The sequence below is a fragment of the Mastomys coucha genome, unplaced genomic scaffold (assembly GCF_008632895.1).
Source record: "Mastomys coucha isolate ucsf_1 unplaced genomic scaffold, UCSF_Mcou_1 pScaffold4, whole genome shotgun sequence".
NCBI lineage: Eukaryota > Metazoa > Chordata > Mammalia > Rodentia > Muridae > Mastomys > Mastomys coucha.
In genome coordinates, this window is record NW_022196910.1 from 43796322 (window position 1) to 43802036 (window position 5715).

Below are 5715 nucleotides of genomic sequence, written 5' to 3' on the forward strand. Positions count from 1 at the left end.
CAGAGAAACCTTGTCTCAAAAAACCAAGAAAAAAAAAAAAAAATGGCCCTTTCAATTGTGTGACAGAACGGCTCCTTTCCCTTTAAAATGGTTTGACGTAGTTTTACTTACAAGCCAGCATAGCCAGTCAAGAAAGAATTTCATGAGCATGGAAATATGATTTAATAATTTTCTTAGCTGAAATTTTTTTTTCCTGAAAGAATCTGACACTCACATTTAAACCTTTTGTGTTTAGAGGAAAGGCACAGTCCGGTGGCTGCACCCTGGGAGGCAACTGACAAAAGGAAATAAATTAACAGAGAAAAAAAAGAAAGATTTATTTGCTGTTACTATTTTTACACATTCCAGTGTACTTTGGAGGTGAGAATTCCTGTGGGTTTAAGAATAATTCACGGTCTTATCCACAGATCTCAGTACAGCACAGAGCAATAGAGGTGGAAGGCAAAGGGAAGGGCTTGAGCTGTGGGTGAGAAACCCTGGGAAGAACAGACATTCGGGGAGTAATGGAAGATCAGGGTTATGTCAGTAAAGGTTGCTTGCACAGACTCATCTTTTTAAAAGTGTGTGTATGTGCACGCATATGTGTGTGCAAGTGCATGTGTGTATATGTGCTGTATATATGTATGAGTGTGAGTGTGTGTATGTGCATGCATATGTGTGTGCAAGTGCATGTGTGTATATGTGCTGTATATATGTATGAGTGTGAGTGTGTGTATGTGTGCTGGTATGTATGTATGTATGCGTGTATGGGTATGTGAGTGTGTGTATGTGTGTATATGTGTGTGTATGTGTATATTTGTGCAGTATATGTATGTGTGTTTGTATATGTGAGAGTGTGTGTGTATGTGTGTATGTATGTATATGTATGTGTGATGTGTAAATGTATATATGTATGTGGTATGTTTGTTTATGCTTGTGTATGTGTGTATGTGTGTGCATATGTGTGTATACATGTGTGTATGTATATGCATGAGTGTGAGTGTATGTGTGTATAACTGAATGTGTGTGCATGTATATGTGTGTGTGTGATGTGTGCTTATGTGTATGTATGTACATGTGGATATGTGTGTGTGTTTCTGTGTGATGTGTGTGTCTATGTATGGAATGTGTGTGTTTATGCATGTGTATGAGTGTATGTATGCATATATTTGTAGTGTGTGTTTATGCATGTGTGTGTGAGTGTGTGTGTGTATGTATATGTTTATAGTATGTGTTTATGCATGTGTATGTGAGTGTATGTGAGTGTAAGTGTATGTGAGTGTGTGTGTGTGTGTGTGTGTGTGTGTGTGTGTGTGTTTAGGACAAACAGCTCATTACATGGGTGCTGGCATCCAAATTTCAGCTGGGATTGCTCTGCAAGTGCTTTTAACCACTGAGGCATCTTTCCAACCTCCTGAACAGACTCATCTTGGCATAAACACATGGTCCTTGTGCTCCTCTTGCTGTTACAAGAAGATCACCTTTCCTTTGGGAAATGTATGCACTTGTTTAAAGTAACAAAGAAAGGAAGAAAGCCCTTCCTAGATGCTTGTGTATGTGTACTATTTCTCAATTTAATTTCAGCTCAAAATAATCAATATGCTAAGGTCTCAACTTTCAGAGCAACATGTTCTGATTTTCCTCATAGTTGTCTTCTGTTTTCTCAAATGGAGGTATAAAAATATCTGGCATTGTGCTCTATTAGATACTTACATATATATATATATACCTCAGAATGAAAGGTTATAAGGGGGAATTTAGTGGCTAAGACTTTGTAATAGAGGTAAATAACATCGTGTAAGCCTTAAAAGGATTCAGCTCACTTAATTGTAGATGAGTGCTACTGTTCAGTTATGTGTGTCCCCAGGGTCCACTTTGATTAGAGCTTGGTCCCCAAGGTTGTGCTGTTGTGAGGTAGTAGTTCCTTTGGGAGATGGGACCTAGTGGGAGGTTCTAGGTCTCAAGTAGTATGCTCTCAGGAGTGCTGAGATGGTGGAACTTAATGGAACTTAATATTTCTCTCCCCTTTTCTCTCCTCATCTGGTAATGTAGTCTCCCTCCCCACTTCCCTTCTCCCTCCTCCACCTGTCTTTCTTCCTCTCTCTACCCCTCTCTCCCTCTCCTGTGTACTCCCTCCCACTTCTCTCTCCCTCTTCCCTCCTCCCCTCCTTCCACACACTACAATATACCCTCACCTACCTCCCCCACCAGAGACTGACCCAGGGTGGCTGCCCAGTGATGAGTTGTAAATCTCTAAAACTGTGAGCTAAATCAGATGCCTTTTCTTTGTAGGTAGCTTACCTGGTGTTTCATCATGAAAAGCTGACTAATACAAATAATCCTTAATAAGCACTCAGGAATACTCAGAGAGATGTATTTCGTGATAAACTGAAGGCATCACAGAGTTTTGTTCACAGAGTCATTTTATTAGTCAGTCCAGTTCGTACTACTCTAAGAAAACAGAAGCCTCAATTCAGACATCTGTGTCCTTACCAGATAATCCTCCCTCCTGCCAGATTTACTTTGGATTTAGTTCATGAAGAGAGGCTCCAAAAAACCTTTAACTGAAGCTTAAAAAACAACAAAAAACAAACAAACAAACAAACAAACAAACCAAAAAAACCCAGGGCTGGCAAGATGGCTCAGCAGGTAAGAGCACTGACTGTTCTTCCAAAGGTCCTGAGTTCGGATCCCAGCAACCACATGGTGGCTCACAGCCATCGTGATGAGATCAGATACCCTCTTCTGGTGTGTCTGAAGACTGCTACAGTGAATTATACAGGAGCAAGCAGGGCCGGCAGAGATCTTGAGTCCAATTCCCAGCAGCCACAGACATGATGGCTCACAGCCATCTGTACAGCTACAGTGTACTCATAAAAATAAAATAAATAAATCTTAAAAAAACAAACAAACAAACAATTTAGATATTCAGCTTTTATTCTGAATTACAAAAATGTCCCCACTTTATTTTAAAAATTTTAAACAAGAACCATTTCAATATTCAATATCTATCTTAAAAGTATTTACTGTATTCTTTCTGGTAACTCCCCATAAAAATATTGAAGTAGTTTATTTTATACTATATACAGTGTTTCTTTTTTTTTTAAAAATGACTTCCCAGGTTTTCCATAAGTTTATTGTATCTTTCTTCCCAAAATCCCAGGAGACCTGGTAGGCTTTATGCATTTATTATGATATTCAGGTGCTCTCTGAGCGATGAACCACAGAAATAATTTTCTTAATATTATAAAGTAGTCGATTATGTGTGTTTGTGTGTCAGGGTATGTTCTTTGACATACTCAGAAGTTTTGTTAATATTATAAAGTAGTTGATTATATGTGTTTGTGTGTCGGGTGTGTTCTTTGACATACTCAGAAGACACAGTTACTTGTTCCGTGATAGTTTGGTTTGGTTCTGAGAAGACAACTTTGGGATCTGAGAGCTGGATAATGCTGCCCGTGAGGGTCCATTTTATACTATTCTCAGTGAGATACTTTAGACACATGTAGCCTACCAGGTCCTTTGTCATTCACAGCACCTACACTTCGGTGTATTAGGCAGGGTCACCATCGCACTTGGCTTCATAGAACTGGTCCTAACTGATTTGAGCCCCAGACTTGCTTTATTATCCTGCATCCTCTCAGGTTCTTGGATGGAGCTGACATTAATAGGTAGGATGCTTGTGGATACCCATGGAGTAGCCACAGGAACTCTAGACAACTTCTCGAGTGGCTCCTCAGGCACAGTGAAAATCTAAGAGCTTGCTTGACCTACAGAAATAGGGCTTCCATGTGGGAGGTGAGAAGTAGCATTGGGAGCCCCAGGGCTCTGCTCAGGAGTATAGGAAGAACAGCAATGAATGCCATTAGAATGTTGTAAGGGAAGAGGAGAGGGGAGCAGCCCAGAAGGACACTCAATACAGATCCATCTGCCTCAGAGCTAACAGAAGGGACGCTGAGTCACAAGATGGACAGAGAAAAACACGGAGTTTAGCCACTCCCACTTCAGTGCCTGCCCTGAACATCTCTTTGTGGTCACATCTGAGCTTCCCTCTCTCCTACATATGTTGGATCAGTGTCATGCTCAGAATGCTTATAGTTCAGTAGTAAAATAAATAAATAAATAAATGAAAATGTTCAAGTTGTATATCAAACATTGAGATTATTCTCATGAAGAAACTCCATGATGTTTCTCATTATTTAAATGAAGACTATGTACATAAAAATCTCCCCAAAGCTTTCCTTGTATTGGTAGATACCAATCTCTCTGATTGCTAGACCTCTATCAGAACTCAATTTATAAGGTCCTAAGTAATTTAGTTGTCTGGCTGATAGTATTTGGAAAAAAATGATTGTTATGACCAAACAAACAAACAAGAATGATACAGACAAGGTGATTTAATAACATGTATCAATTTTGTGTCCTTTGGTGTTACTAATTAACTTTAACCTAGATCAACTTAAAACCATTCTAAATAGTGCGTGAACTCTGGAACAATTAGGTAAAACCAGATATGTAAACTCTCTCTCCACACAATAAGGTTTTCCATAATCCAAACTGAAGAGAAAGACTGCAAAGGTATGAGATTGCCTCCCAGAGCCCCAGGAGTCTGAGTCATCTCTATTAAAAGGCATTCTTTAATGTTGGGCAAAGACTTCTTGCCAAACAAGTCAGTAGAAGGCAGAAAACACATTTTGGAAGGTGTGCCTACAAGCCCAGGCAAGCTGAGTTCTGCCAGTGATTCTAAACTAATGCTGTGCTAGTAACATCAAAGACTCGGGTGTAGTGTCTACAGGAAAACACAGTGGAAAAGCTGCCCAACAAGGATACAACTCACAGAGCTATCCAGTAGGAACTGCTTCAGAAGCCTGGGAAGTGCATTGTGCCCACGGGCTCAGGACAGGGGATTTAGCCACAGTATCCACACTATAGTATCTCTACAAATGCAAATGTCCATGAACACAACATAGTTGGCTTTTAGAAATCAAAGGGAATATTCTCTAATATTCTCTCTCAACATGCTTGGTTGAAGTTATTTAGATCACTTTTGAATTTATGTATAGATGGCTACCAGAACTATCAATCAAGTGAACCAAGGTTAACATTTATTCCCATCAGATTATTTTCCTTTTTAAAATCTTTGCTTTCTTCTCTAGTACCCTTACTTCATTTCTCCCAAGCTCTGCATCCTCTGCTGTGGGAACCCCAGTTTTGTTTTATTCTATGTCATTTGGATTCAGCTCAACACAATGACAGCCACCTTAGAGAGAACTTCTGTGATTGCCCCAATCCCACCGGGTTTCATTAAATCATAAACAGCGAGGATGATGATAGTGGTGCATGCATGAGGCTTTGCAACTGCATACTGGCACCGACTTTGTGCCTGGCTCTCTGATGAAGATGATCCAGGTACATTCCATCTGGGATGGAATCACTTTTATTTTGACCAAACTGCTGGCTTATCTCTTTGTTGCAAAATGCAGTGATCCAGCTGGTCTCCACTCCCTGGACCAGATTTCCAACATCGAATCACCAATAAATGCATTTGTGATTCTAGGTCTGTGTGACTCGATTCCCTCAGCCTCCTGGCATCAGGACCTGTTCTCATACACTGCAACCAAATTATTCTGGCATGTGTGTACCTTAATAAAGACCAGTATTTGTTATTGTTTGTATAAACGTCTTGACCGATTTTTAAAATTGTTCTTTTTTTTTTTTCTAATCTCAGTTGCTGGT